The following is a 16,792-nucleotide window of genomic DNA, read 5'->3' on the forward strand; positions in this document are numbered from 1 at the left end:
GGTACATTATATATAACCTTTCCAAAAAGAAATTTCTTACAGTGATGAACTATCCAATAATAATGCATTATTTGGCAAAACTAGAGGAGCAAGATGTCAACTGATTTCAGTTCAATGGTGTTTGCCTTTACTGGTTTCCTCTCTCAATTTTCATATGTTCATGGTAGTTTTTTGGCCTCATTTGCACTGGAAATGTTACCAAAGTGATCAAATTTTTAACATCTTGGTGGAACTCTTATATCCTCAAAATCCAGCATCAGGCTTTTATTATGTCTATTTAGATAAGAACCTATTATAAAAGAGAACAAAATGTATTAAGAGGGAGGGTGAATGTTTAAATGACACTAGGAGCTCAAGATAGGTGACTTATAGATTTGATGCTTGACTCCATTTATCCCTTTTTATTTTCATTTAAAGCTTATCTCTCATGAGGATACTTATTTTAAAACTAGTAAAGTAGACAAAAATCACAAAATTGACTTAATAACTAAGAAAAGCTTTAAAAAATGTTCCCACTATATGAGGTACTGAGAGCAGTCGAAGTCACAGAAACAGAAAGCAGAATGGTGGTTGCCAGGGGTGGGGGGAGTGGAGACTGGGGAGTTATGGTTTAATGAGTGAGAAGCTTCAGTTTTGGAGGATGGACAAAGTTTTGGACGTGGATGGTGGCAATGGTTGTACAACAACGTGAATATACTTAATGTCACTGAGCTGTACATTTAAAAATGGTTAAAATGGTACATTTTATGTTACATTTTACCACAGTAAAAAAATTTAAAAGGATAAACAACTTTAACATGTAATTTAATATGTAATTAAATCAAATTAACATATATTAAGATTACTGTTTATTGTAAAAAATAGAAAATATATTTAATTATTATTTAAAGATAATTTAAAATTATATTACTAATAAAATAAACTTATGAATTAAAAACATTTTTATATTCATTTTTTAGGTGAAGCAACAAAGGTAAAGCCACTTGCCCCAAATTGTAGGGTGAGGAAGTGACAGTGCCCAGAGACTAACTATGGAACATTATTTTAACCACTAAGCTACACTGCTCTCATGGAGCTAATTTCTTTCTATTAAGAGCTTATGACATGTCAGATATTTTTAAAAGTGCTTTGTATGTATTATTTATTCAGGAAAAGACTCAGTTACTAACAACGATACCTGTTATATAAATATATTAACCCATTAATCCTCATAGCAACCTTTTGAGAATAACAATACGCATACTACAATATTAGCTAGGTTTCTGACATACAATAGACACTAAATATATACTACTATCAATACGATCTTTAGTTGTATAGTCTGGTGTCATTTCTACCAAATGTTCTATCGGTCACTTTCTAACATCATTGTCAATGATTCAGAAATATGTCTTATTTTAATCCTATGAATATTAATTTCTTTTGGTAAATCTCTTTTTGTTCTTAATTTATCTTTCATCCTTCTTATTCTTCAAGGTTTTGTTCCCAATGATATCTAGAGTAGATATAATCTGTAGATTTCATTAATATAATAATTGTCTAATTCATTGACCAACATTTTCATGCATCAGAGCAAATAGGTGGGGGCAATTCTTTGAGTAGGAAAGTTAAAAGTCTAATCATAATACATGTATAGGTAATGTCTATTACATTTAAATTATGGAATTTTAGGTAGAACTGAAATACTAAGCATGGTTGCTCTCTTGCTATTTGTAAGTTGTGTTATAAAAATAAAAGGTTTGCCCTATTTAGGACACAATCAAGTTTAAGTCAAGGTTAGTAAAAATTGCATACATTCACTAGCATACTAACAAGATACATAATGATTGATGTGTCTGCTTTAGATATGGTCTGCTTTAAGGTAGCTTTCCTTTTAACAAGCTAACTTTTTGGTTTGAAGTAGAAACTATTAGGCCCATTTACTCTTATTCTTAAGAGAATGAAACAAAACCAAAATGAAATAGCAGTCCTAATAAGTACAGGTATTTCGGCAATATCACCATGTATATGTTCTTTGGAAAAAAAACAACTAACAGTCTTCTTCTAGTTTGCACATTAAAAATTACAAATTGCTGGCTGCCAGAGGGGAGGGGATAGAGGGATGGGTGAAGAAGTGAAGGGGAATATAGTCAATAATATTGTGATAACTGTACCGTGACACATGGTTACTGGACTTAGTGGGGTGACCACAATATAAGATATACAAATGTCAAATTCACTATGTTTTACACCTGAAACTAATATAATATATAATATATATAACATAATATATAATATTACACACACACACAACACACACAGCCACTATGGAAAACAGTATGGAGGCTTCTCAAAAAATTAAAAATGGAATTACCGTATGGGTATTTATCCCCAAAATTTGAAAACATTTATTCATAAAGGTATATGCACCTCAATGTTCACTGCAGCATTATTCACAGTGGCCAAGACATGGAAACAACTGAAGTGTCCTACAACAGATGACTGGATAAAGAAGATGTGGCACATATACAATATTACTCAGCCATAAGAAAAGATTTAAAAAACGCCATTCATGACAACATGGGTGGATCTTGAGATTATCATGCTAAGTGAAATAAATCAGACAGAAAAGGTTGAGAACTATATGATTTCACTTGTATGCGGGATATAAATCTAATGTTACTTCTTTATGGAAGTCTTCCAAAATCACCCATTTTACTGTTTTCCCTTTTAACCTACCATATTAACCAGTTTATTTACTGAAAATAATATTATGTCCATAATTTATCTGATCTTATTAAATTGTATATGATGTCCATTTACCCCACTACAGCGTAAACAATCAAGATTGTCCATTTACCCCATACAATCAAGATTTTATTTGTTTTTGACCACTGCATCCTGTTCTAGAAAATGCCTGTGGGACTCATAGATACAGAGTCTATGAAACAATAATAAATAAGTACATGAATGTCATCACTGTCATCCTTTATTTTTCTTGTATTATCACTTAGAAAAATTATAAAGGCTGGACGGGGGAAAGAACATAGTAAATGCCAACTACTCAACTTCATTGTTTCATGTTCAATGTGATTATCTGAGATAATATAAATGTTTTAGATAAGAACATTTGGAAAAAAAACCCTCTTTCTTCTAATTAATTTCTCATATGTAAAAAAATATATATATAAAACACAAGACTCTGAAAGAGGTGAAATCATAACATCCATTCAAGAAATACCCTATTGATAAATCTTAAAATAGTCACATATCCTTACGAATTCAGTATTTGATGTAATAGCTTTGTTTTTTATTTAGTTAAGTACAGCTATTGTAAATGCATGTGAAATGAAAACTGAAATGGAAATCGATACTTTGATACATAATATTAATTTTAACCATAAAATTATTTGCTATGCAAACTTTTTAAACAGATAAATTTGGTAACTTTCCATTTACTTGTGAATTCTTAAAAATAGGCTAAATCGACATATTATTCATTGTTCTCTATGTAATCACAGAAACTGCAATCGAATATGGCATTCTTAAATCCAGTTGTCAAGCTTTACCCATGAGTAGGCCTTATGAGAAGTCAGAGTAGGCAGCTGAATATGTCACATGTTTTGAGAGCACTGGAAATTATTTTTACTTAAAATAAAGTATCTTCCTCGTTAACTTTCTCTGTGCATGAAATTTGCCTTTAAAAATCTCTTGAGGTTTCAACTTTAGTTTTCACTTAACACTTGGAAGGGTGACTCCTCTTTTACAAATGTTCTTTGAGAGTTCATCTAGAGATTGAGAAAAGACTTCCTGAATAACTGATCTATTTCAGAGAAGTTTTTCTTGTCACGAAATTCAGATACATAAAGAAGAGAAGAGGGCACCCTTGTAGCTGGCAGATCAGCCGAACTACACCTGGGGATAAATGGTAAATCTTTCATGTCACAGTCAGACAGCATTCATGTGCCCTTATAGGGGGTTCGTTGACCAAATTTAGAGGCCAGGGAGAGAAACTCTGATTATGAGGAGAACCCACAATAGAGAATCTTATAAGATTATATTTAATAGAATTAATTCTATCCCTTCATCCCGCTAAGGAACTGAGGATCCAAGAGATTATAATTTGCTTATAGAAGCACAACCGTTCTAGATGAGAAATTATACTCACATTTCCTGACAAATGTCTCTTTTCTGCTATGCACAACTACTTTCCATCCAAATCAGAAAGAGGGGAAAACACGGTTAAGCTTTAATTAATCTTTATGTATTCTGATTTTGTTGTTGCCTTGTATAGTAAAACTCATTTTAAATGATTTACCCATCAGAATGAAGCTACATATTTAATTTGTTAAGCAAACATAAATAAAAAACAAATAAAACTTTACTCCATTACTTAAACATTGTTTGTACCACTTTACAGTTTTAATTTGAGTAATAAATATTTTCATTCATCAGTATTTTCTATGCCTTTTCTCTTTTACTTTACACTTAGCAATTAATACTTTTTAACATAATATGTGCTTTGCTGTGTATTATATTTATTATCCCTTCTCTGCACCCTCTACCAGAATTAAACTTTATGAGGACACAGATTTTTACTGATTTTATTCATTGCTATATTCTAAGTGCCTCCAACAATCTGACACGTATTCGGCATTCCATAAATTTTCTGAATGAATGGATGAAGGAAGTTTGAGACAAGAGAAGCACAATCTTCATTAAACTAAAATGTGAACAGTAGCACACTCCTACCACTATTACATATAATTTCTAACGCCAGACATAATAAATGCACAGGGCAAATGCAGATGTTTTAAACAGGCAGTGATAAATGAGTCAAAGAAAGCCCGTAGAATACAATAATATTAGAGAACAGTAAATCTTATCTTTTAGTGACCTGTTACCTTAGAGTCCAGAGGCCTTTCTTAAGTGAGTACTATTTCACAGATACTAGAGTTACATTGCAAGTGACTGTAAGGTTTGTGGGATTCACTTGTCCATATTCTCCTTTTCAAAATTTCTTAATGTCAGGTAAAAATATAAAGAAATTGACTTCAGTCAATCTGCATGTATTATTCAGTAGTACCCAGATACTCTTTAATTAAGTTACCTTGAGCAAAAAGGCCTGGTTTAGAATGGTAAATAATAATAATAATAATAATAATAATAATAATAATAATAATAGGATCCAAGAGCAATTAAAGGTAAATATAATGTTAGATTGTCTGGGAAAAGAAAATTTGCTTGAAATTATGTTTTAATAATATCTATCATTTAAATGTAAGATAAAAATTTGTCAGTAACCCAGCTGAGGCACAAACATAATTAAAATCTTTGTTCTCCATATTTCTTGAAAAAAAGACAATATTAAATATTAAATAAAGTATTGATTTTTTATATAGTGTGTGATCATTGGCATCACAATCAATATTTTTAACCTATCTATAATGAGAAAGTTCAGTTTGTCATAGAATTATATAACCATGCTGTCCACTTTCAAAACTTACTAGAAAGAGAGCCCTCTTGGCAATACTGTGAATCAGTGTCTGTTTTGATTTTGGTTAACTGCTTAATATTTTAGCCTGTCTTCATTCAACATAAAGCTTGTCTAATTCATTGACTCTATGTGATTTAAGATTTCCATGGCATATGAAAAATGTGATTTAAAATATAATTTTATTGAACATGTATTAACAGTCTCATAAGTTAAACGAGAAAAGTTGAGGCAGTTCAATCTAACACGTGAATTAGCCTTTTATCATGAGCTAGACATTTAATACTAAAGTCTTAGTTAAGAAGGTTGATACTTCCAATATCCTTAATCTTATGGTATGTAATCATGATAGCAAGACTAGGAAACAAAAATCCTGATTATGAGAGAAGCAGTTACAGGTAGACTGTAACCTAGACAATTCTATATAACATTAAAAATTAATAACACTTCAAAAAGTAGGCACAGCAGACAGAAAAGAAATATAAGGTCATTATCTAGAAGTTTGTGGTCATTTATTATAGGGGCAAATTACTTCTATAACTAAACAAGCCTATATTACTATACGATCAAGTTTATAGTAAATCTTTCTCATAATTAATTTTTAAAATTATGTTCACATTTTTCTTTTTAGGTTAGCATAGAAGTTTATAATTTAGAAAGTTTTCTATTAGAAAATTCAGTGGAGAAATCAAAGTATTTTGGCTTTACTTAATAAAAGATGATAGTAAAAAACTGGTAAATAATGAAAATTATGTAAATAATGAAAAATTATATTTCTTTCTTTTTCCTTCATCTCTTCCTGCCTCCCTCCTCCCCTTCTCCTCTTTTTCCTTCAAACATCTAAACAATATTTATCGCACACATAATAAAATTCCATTGGCTTCTAATGCTAAAAATGCAAATGAAGCAAAGTATCTGATTGCAAAACGCTTATGGTAGAGAATCTGGAAATTTGAAAACAAAAAATATGTCATTCTTCCTTGTTTAACTCAAGTAAACATTTACAAGTGCCTTGCTATAAAAAAAGTTGTTGAGATAGACTTCATTTTTTTTCTGTACCGTATTTACTACATTTGGCATGTAAGTATGATGATGTTTCAAAGAAGATATATAACATTATTTAATGATAAAATTCACATGATCAGTACATTATAGAGTAATTAAATATCTCCTCTTCCCTCTTCCTCTGTATGTCTATGTAGCCCTACGTTGGCATGCATATATTCAGTAGGGGCACAATCGCAATTCATAGATAAATACAAGAGAACATAAAGAAATATGTTCTCAATACATTGATCTCAAATCAAAGTATCATGCATTTAAAGATGCTAAAGAAGTAATTTACTGTAGGATTTTAAAACATGTGCTTTTCAGCCAGAAAGAATGGTTTTTAAACCAAGCTGCAGGCTCTACGAAGGGAAGGGCTAGTTCATCACTGAAGCATTTCTGGCATATAGTGCCATGCCTAGTATACAGTAGTTACTCAATAAATGCCTTTTACAAATGAATAGTTTCCAAAGTTTAAAAATCCTTTTAAGACCTTGTGAGAAAGCAACTATTATCCATTTTTAGCGTCTTTTATATCTCGGCTAAGGAGAGATTAAGTTCCTTGGTAAATGCTCCAGTGACACCTCGTAATCGTTTTATGTGGCATTTACTATCTTACTATGTTTGCTAATTATTAAGTAACTTTATTATTTTATTTTCTATCTTCTCCTATAGATTTAGTTCATTACTTTGTCCCTGATAAATATAATATTCCCAGAAACTATATTAATAACTCAGAAAATATTAAAGTATTTAAGGAATTATTGTGCTTCAGCTCATTATAGGCTAATACAAACCACAGTCAATTTTAGCATGCTTTAAAAAATATATATAGCTATACTATATTAGGGCAGTAACATTATAGGTTTTACATGATGTTCCCGCTTCTCAAAATCTAAAATTGATAAATATCACCAATTGGCAATTAAGTTAGCCAACGAATTCTAATTTTGCATCTATTATATTATAGGTCCTTTAAATATTTTCTTAAATTAAATTTGTTCTAAAAAAGTTATTATTTGTTATTAAAATAGGATATATTAATCTTACTTTATTTAAGCAATTAATCAAATAGGAATAAGTAAATAAATTTTAATTAGCTTTCAATATAGCTTTAAATTCGTAATGCTTTTTGACTAAAGTTACATTGCCTTTCAACAGCTAAAAATATGGAGAGCAAGGTAACCTTTGTGAGAGAAAACAGAAATGTCATCTTTATTGCCAATAGGGCACAAAAACATGACAGATTTTTTATTGGTATATTTAGGAAACTGATGACAAAAGTGTCTTGTCAGTGAATGATAACTGTTGAATTTCCGTGAGCGTACTGAAATTTCACTGCTCCTTTGCAAAGCTGCAAGGTGAGAGAAGTGTGCTTATTTTCAGTCTCAGCTTCTCATTCACATTCTTCTTTCTTTTAACACATCCCTTCACATGGTCTCCATGAAAGCCCAGCTGACTCATGGTTCTCCTTCTTTTTACACAGCTCCTCACTTCAGCACCCCCCACAATTGTTGTTTCCCTTGACTTATGATCCAAGTTATTTATTTCAAATCCCACATCTAATGCTCCATATTCTAGTTTATTTTCTCACCTACTTAGTAGGTGATAAACGAAGTCACACAAAGCTGACAGTGCATTTTATTATTCTTTGCATTTTTTTATATTCATTTTAAAAGCAGATGTGTAAAAGTGACACGATCTTAACTCAAATTAGTGTAGCCGTAATCAAGCAAATATAGAGATTTTCTGTAGGTAGATTTAAGACATATTAGGTGGAACAGAATTCTCGCTGACTTTCAAATTCTGAGTCCTAGTTGCCTATACTATTTTTATACTTTTTGATTTGTTATAAAAATATAATTTAGTAGCCCACTTCTTAATTCTTTTGATCAAATTATATAGACTTTAATTTAAAAATAACATTTTCAGCATTAGTCTCAGGAATAAAAAGAAATGATGCTTGATTTAACCATGATTGATTTTAAGACATGTTATATTTATCATTGATAGCACAATGATAGTGTCAAGCTTGTCAGAACATTGCTCTGATGATGAGAAGCTGACATTGTGCTACATGTAAAGTCTTTTAGAAGGATACTTAGGAATTCTTTCTTAGTACACATAAACCATCACTGTCTTACTATTGGGACACAGTTTAAGCCTCCTAGCTAAGTAGTTATATAGTGTCAATATTTGCAAAAACACTGCAAAACTCCCCCTGCTGGCAGAAAGTGCTGAGCATATTATCTGCAGTATACAAATCTTTTTGCAGGCAACACAGAGGGAAAAAAAAATGATGAGAATCAATCAGTTGCCCAAGGAAATATAATCATCAGAAACCAATCAGCAAGTTAACTGCTCTGGGGCTTTCTAATGGCTGATAGGTAATGATACATGGTGAGAAAAACAGGCTTATAGGTAAGTAACCTTCATTTTTCCAAAGGCAATGCATACCATCTATTATATTGTCATGATTCCATAGCTGGAGGCTTAGAGAGCTCTTAACTTGTAAATAGATTCTGGATAATGGTTAACTCCAAATGACTTCATTCTTGAGGCAGACTACAGATAACAATTTTTTAGGAAAGTCTGATGGCATGATTCGCTAGTTGTAATTTTACACTTGTAACATTTTAACCCTTAGAAAAATGTTGAAGTAGTGCTGTTAGACCCTCCCCGCCCCCAGATTTTTATTGTTGTTAGAGTAGCAGTGTCTTCTCAAATGTCTAAAGTTTCCATGATACGTCTAAATGATTTTCAATATTAACTTTCAGAGACAGCTTTAACATGGAGTATACTTATCAAGGAAGGTATAACTTGGAGCTGCTCTCTTAGATAGTGATATTTTAACAGAAAATAAAATCTTAAATCAAAGGCCCTCTAATTAGAATCACAGGCATTGACATATATTTGAATAGAAGAAATTATCTGGGGGAAATATTTCTCAAGGCAGGATTATTTTGCTCCTTTTTCCTATAAAGGTAAATCAATAGGTCTACATCAGTACTTTCACAAGATATTATTTCTACATACATGATCCTATGTTCAAAAGAGTCTGGGAAATGACACAATGTAAATCTCTCAGTGTCTCCAATGTACATCAGTATATTGAATTTTCTGAAGTTTAAAAAAATATATTTTTGTTCGACACAGTTTTCCCAGACATATATGACCACAGAATTTTTAAAATGTAAATTCTTACAACATCCTAAGAAATACTACTTGAGAAACACTGATCTAGAAAAGGACACTGACTTGTCTTTGATTACATTTAAGCCAACATATTTTTCTAAGGAACAAAAGTATAGAAAACATATTAACATATTTTTTAAACCTACAGTTGGTTAACATTAGATATATAATTATGCCATATTGCCATATATGAAATTATTTTTAGTGTTCACAATGGCTATTCCCATATTTACATCCCTTCCACAAATATTGTGTAGCACATATGAAAAGCAATCTTTCTTCACCTTAAAAAATACAGAGATGTGAGTCACAGAAGGGCAAAAGGGGTATTAGAGATAGATAGCTCTTTCACAAGTGAGAAAGCATTGCAATTTCAGGGAAGCAAGGATGGTTCAGCACAGATGTAGGCTACCATATCTGTTGGTCTAATGTGTAGTATAGAAGGAGGATGAAGATGTAAAGAAAGGCAGTAGTCAGAACATAAAATGCTCTGCACGCAAAGACAAAGTCTGAAATGTGACCTAATCTGTGAAGAGGTGTCTTTGATGCAGAGGATATAACTGAAGAAAAATAAAAATGTTCATGGACTGCAGTTTTCTCCTGCAAATTAAAAGAGGTTTGTGGAATTCCATGAATAATATATATTCTTGTAACTTGTATGATCTATTTTATTGAATAGAAGAATGTTACTGAGAAATTGGCACTGCTCTTTAATAACAAAAATTTATTAATATCTAAAAATATTTTAAAATGAGCAACACAGAAACAGCCTTATCTTTTATCCCTTTCATTTGAGCTTTACTTTAGAATTTAACTGGCAGTTTCACATGCATGATCTCATTGCACGCTCACTTTACAAAGAAAACAGTTGAAGTTCCAAGACTTCAAGTTACTTTCTCATTCTCATACAGAAGAGCTGGATATTCAAACTGATTCCTTTCACCGCAGCCTTTGTAGAGCACCTATTGAGTGTCAGGTACTATGCTGGGCACTGGTGGTGATAGAACAGGGAATACAACAGTCCTCCTCCACTCTTTCCAAAATCACACATTTTTATTTGTAAACACCTGTGATCTCTTGAAAGGGCCAGATGGCTAGGGCTTCCTCAGTATCATTAAAATGCTCCTGAAATCCTAGACCCAAGTCTCAGCAAGGGCATGACATTGCGTCATTCAGTGGCTGAGTATTTCTACAGATTCCTTTATTAGCCCCTCGTTTTTGAGTCTGTGGTTACATGTTGGTTATACCATATGGTAGCCCCAGTGCTTCTCCTTTGCAAAAAGTGAATGATGCATTTACAACTACATTGCAAAGCTAAAAGGCTATGTGTTGGTCATGGGCGCTGAGTACAATCCAGTGTCTCCACTGCCTGAGTGAAAGTGAAGAACAATTTGTACCAGGAGTGTACTGTAACTTAGAAAGATAATTCAGGCTTATTTATGTTGCAGAAATGTTGCAAAAATCAGACAGGGCGAGAAACCAAGCAGCACTCAGAGAGTTGGAGAACTCAAGTTTATTATGCCAGCAGTCCCAGAGGAGCTAGTGCTCTGAAGATCTGGGCCAGAGCTCAGTTGCAATATTGCTTATATAGAACTTATTTGGCATGGGCTGACTGGTTACTTTATCCTCAGATGGTTACAAAGTGCTATGGGTTGCAGGCAGTTACAAAGAGTTTCAAAGCGTGGGAGTTGCTATGGGGTACAGGCAGTTACATTTGTTGTTTAGACAGAACAAGCAAAAGGGAAGATGAGTCTTTAGTTAATTTCAAGTATGGCCTATGCAGCAAGCATGTCTACAGAAGAACAAAGAGTTGATTAGCTTTTTGAGTGAAAATTCCTCTTCATTTATACTAAATACTTAGTGTAGACAAATTCATACTATGTAGTACAGAAAAAAGGTATAGTGTAGAAAAAAAAATCTAGAAGAACAAGACTAGACACCAATTTGGACATGTTGGAAGGCTGTTGAAGAATGCAAAGTAAGAAATGATGAGGGTTTAGTCAAAATAGGGGAAAGAGGATAGAGAGGGTTAATTCAAGAAATAGAGAATAAAATAAAAAGTATTAATAGCTGGCTAGGTGTAAATGAAAACAGAAGAATCTACCATAACTTCTATATTTGAGTTGTATACTATAATACTTCTTAAAGAAAGAAGAATGGAAAATGTGCTCACCAAGTTTAAATAGGTTGAGTCTATGTATATCTATTCACACATATAAAGACTGTTATTTCCTTACTAATTCATCTTCTTTCACACTCAGATTCCTAGAAAATTCCACTAATTTTCATAGTTTAAACTGGTACTTATATACTCACCATGACTCTAATATATTTATTTATACTAGCTCTCTCAGATAAGCTTCAGACTCAACCAACTCCCTACGAGATACCTCCAACTACATTTATTTCCCACTGATGATTAATTCAATATGTTCTAATCTGTACTCATAGTTTTAATGCCCTAAATCGTTGCCCTTGCTATATAGTACATAAAGTTGTATAACCTGGGTTGGCTCTCTTCAGTTCTCTAAATCCATTTTCTTATCTATAAAAGTAGAAAAATGCTACCTACGATAGATTTCTATGAAGATTAAACGAGACAAAGGTATTAGCATTATGCCCTTATCCTAGTAAAAATTAAACAATTGGAAGTTGTTGATGATTTGTTCATCCATTTATTCACTAATTCCTAAGCAAATATATATTGAGTAATTGTTATGTGCAAACATTATTATAGGTACCAAACATGGAGAAATATAGTAAACAAGGCCTTAACTTTTCTATAGCTTCATTCATTCTAATTGAGGGAAAGCAAATGATAAAAAATAAATATATGATGAGGTTAATCGCATATGAGCTATAAAAATATATAGAGCAAGCTCTGGGAATCCAAATTGATTTGGGTTTTCTTTCTGGAAAAAAAAAATCAATCAATCAATCAATCAATCAAGGCCATTCAGAAGAGGTGACATTTGAGCTAAGACATGGCAAAGAGGAATAAATGGAATGAAGAGCTTTCAAGGTAGAGACTAAGGAACTGAAAAGACAGTAGCATGTTCAGTGTATTTAAGGATCAGTAAGAGGCCAGTACGGCTGTTGTTGAGTGAGCGAGGAGTCAAGTCCACAGGAAATAAGGTCAGAGAGAGACAGCCACAGGCCAGATATGCTGGCATTTATTACACATTGTGGATTGCTGTTTATTCTAGAAACACCAGAGACAGGTATAAAATCTTCTTTAAAAAATGTTATAAATACAATAAATGGCAAAAACAAAAACAAAAAACCTGCATAAAGAAATCAATAATGAGAAACTATATAAATTAAGTCAGAATGATATGATCATTCTAAATTCAAATTCTTGTTTTGCAGTTTTTCAGGTGCAAAGCACTAGCTAAATAAAACTACATTTTTCTCTGTATAGTTTGGCCCTTCTTTTATGTGTTTTACTCGAATACACTTTACTTAATCCAGCATTTTTTGAATTAACAAAACTATTCTTACCAAGTGTAAAAATTATGCATTTTAACCTACTTTAAATATTCCCTTTAAAATGCATTTGGCTCCCTGTAAATATTAAAGATGCAATCATTTTCTATTTTGAATATCTTCTAGGAAATTTCTTTTTAGTATAAATGCTATATTACAATTTTACATATCTGCTTGAAATCAAGATTTTGGGCTTCCTATAGTCATATTTTCATAAGAAAATACATACTAGCTGAACCTAAATCCAATATAAAGATATTTTCATAATTTAAATTTGATGATATAAGAAGGTTAATATTTATACAAAGTACTTGTTCAGGATTAGAAACATAGAAATGACATATTTCTTTCAAATGGCTACAACATGGCTACATTTCAAGAACTTTTAAAGAATTGATACCTTTTATAAGAAAAAATGTTTGTATTTATTTCCTCCATAGTGTTATAATACCCATCCTGAAAGGTTCATTTCATTAACACTCAATAAGTTTGTAGGAGTTGATCTCATAAAACATCTAAACACTTTATTGCGAAAAGAGAAACAAAGACTTCCAATAATAATTTATTTGGGGCTGAATTTAATAATGTGCCAGGCAAGGAAGAGCCTTGATTCTCTGAAGAGAGTCCAGTGAGTCTCCTCAACTCTGAACTATGAGAGTTCTACGTAGAACGAGGTAGAAATACTTTCCAACTAAGATAAGATTTGGAAAGGCATTTATTGATTGCTTATAGAAGGGAACTGGAAAACCATCTTGGTCATTATTATCACAGTGTGACATCCTTTTAGTGGGCATCAAACTGGGTTCACTTCTTAAAAAGGTCTGGAATTAATACTGGAGTTGGCTTAGGGTCATGCAAGAGTCAGGGCCATATACACATGTGCAAGACTGAACAGATATTTCCCTTTTCATTATGTACACTCATTGAGCACTGCCCATAATCTAGAGAATAAAAACATCAAGTATGTATATCAAGAGTAAATTTGGTATATTCAGCAAAAATCATTACTTGTGTGTTTTTATTCCATGTTTTGTCTAGAGTAAATTGGTTTCAGTTACTCCATACTTAGTATGCTATTGACTATAGTACACTATTGTAGGGAGCTAAAGCTCCCCAAATTCAAAAGAGTGCATGGATTATCTCGGGAGGCCTGCTTGCATAAAAAAGAAAAGGCTGGTTCTGTGGAATTCCAGGAAGAAGAAGATTAAGTATAGACAAAGGGAGTGTCAAAGGGAGTGTCAAAGGAAGTGTGGATTGTACCTTGATCTTCAGGATGTTACTTTTATTATGTTATCTTGGGATACACAAAGGAACAGATTATGTATAAAAAGAAGCATAAGAAATAAACTCGGAGAGACAGTTGTGAGATCTGTTCTCCCTCCTGCACCCTGTCTGTCTTCTCTTTTTTCTCAGTCCCCGCTCCCCCATTCAGGTACCCGGTTTGACTTGGTTGGCTGGCTTCCGACACACTATGTTAGAGGTAAATGCCTGTGTATAGTTTCCTTTGCCTTTTAATCAAAATGTTAATAAATATCTATTAACAATATGTATTTAATAGATATTATGTGCTAAGAAACAGGAGTTATAATGAACTAAAACAATTATCAAAATGTTTATTCATTCAATAAGCATTTATTTTTAATATCTATTTTGTGCTAGGTATTGTTCTAGGAAGTCAACATACCATGGTGAGCCAAACATAAACTACCACCATCATGGTGTTGAGGGAACCAGAACTTGTCACCTCTAAATAGGCATCTTTGACATAAAATTATTTTGAGCTGAAGACAATTAAAAAACAGAAAATACAGGGAAGGCTTTCTCTGTCCTCTGCTTTTAAGTCTAAAAGAAAGAAATAAATTCTTCTTTAAGTGAAACAGATTCTTATCAGCCCAGAGAGGGCACCAGAAGAATCTACAAATAAACCTTACTCCATTAGTTTCTTCCAACATATTTTTCTTCCCACATTTAGCCACCCTTGGAAGCCTAAAACTGCTTTCCCTTGTCTTGTCATTTCTCCACAAATATATTGTTCTTTGTTGATGCTGTTATATAGGCCAGAGTTCTAAGCCACCACTTTGAATTATTTTTCATTGAAGCATCTCCCACATGATGTGCAATGCACATGTAAATACATTGCTTTTCTTCTTGTTTTCATTAAGGAGCCCCAGCTGAAAACTTGTGATAGGTTTGAAGTAAAATTTTACCTCACCTACAATGGCTACATTCAAGTGGAAGGTTCAGAAAATAAACGAGCAAATAAATGATTTAAGATTAGCACTATGAACATTATCAATGTAAAAATTGTACTAGACAAAGTAAAACAGGCAAGGGAGACTTTTTCAAGGCTATTACAATGAGAAAGGGATGCCAAAAATAATCGGAACGCAACTCTACTGAAACAAAAATTAGAAGAATTTTTAAGAGTTGGGTTAACTAGTGGAAAAATACTGGAAGGTGTTAGAAATAAAGCTGATCAGAGAGATGTGTGGCATATGTTGAGTTACTTCCTCAGTTTGCAGATATTTTTTTTCTGTGATTAGGTCATTTGTATTTGCTAATTGGCTGCCATGGAAGTTAGGCTCCTAACCTCCCTATAAAGATCGGGAGATAGGGATGGATGCTATCTTTCTTGATGATTACGTTTCTAAGGGGTGTCTCTGAGTCTGTGAGAAAGACATGTGGAAAAATGTTCTCACATGTGTTTCACCTACTGTGTTGCATTACAATACGTCTTTCTTTAACCACTGCTACTGTTTAATTACTGTTTCATCTACAGTCTCTTTAACTTATATTCATACATTTATGTAAAAATATTAGGAAGCAATTCCACAGTCATACATTTTTATTGCTTTAATACACTGTCAATGACTGACAACTATATTTGTAATAGAAATCTTCTCTTTAGCCACCTCCATATATTAAGCTAAAAAGTCCAAATTAGAACATGGGTCTGGCTCTGTTCCTTGAATTTAAAATTTAAATTGAATTACAAATTTTTTGAGACAACATTGTATCATTGCTATTATACTCATCCTATTGCTATTATATTCATCCACTCCAATCAACTCCTAAAGTGTGGCCAAGTGGAGACCCTCTAGGTTCTTCTTTAATGAACAGATAAGCTTCATTAATACTTTATTTGCACATTAATATGTACTGAGCACTTGAATATACTCTCAGGTATGTTAACTTTTTCTCACGCAATTTTATTTCCTTATTATTGTTTCTTTTGTATATAAAACAAATGGGAAAAAGTAAACTCTAATCATAAAATTCCAATGTAGTTAGTTTCATTATTCCTTTCCCTCACTCATAAACACAAACACAGTGAAGTGAATTTTCAGAAAATGGTTTCTACAATAGCTGGATTTATAAAGCTGAATGCTTTATAAATAACCTAGATAAGGGTGGTACAACTTCACGAGGAGTAGCTGTACAAATTGAGTTTATATGACAGTGTTCTAGAATTATTGCTCAGTTCGAACAGTAATAATTTTAAGAGAAAAACAACACCAAGAAGGTATATCTGCCTCTTATAGTTCTGCATTATTTAAGTTATTACAACAAATGCACACACTTATATTTCAA

The sequence above is a fragment of the Pteropus medius genome, unplaced genomic scaffold, assembly GCF_902729225.1.
Source record: "Pteropus medius unplaced genomic scaffold, Ma_sr-lr_union100, whole genome shotgun sequence".
Taxonomy (NCBI): domain Eukaryota; kingdom Metazoa; phylum Chordata; class Mammalia; order Chiroptera; family Pteropodidae; genus Pteropus; species Pteropus medius.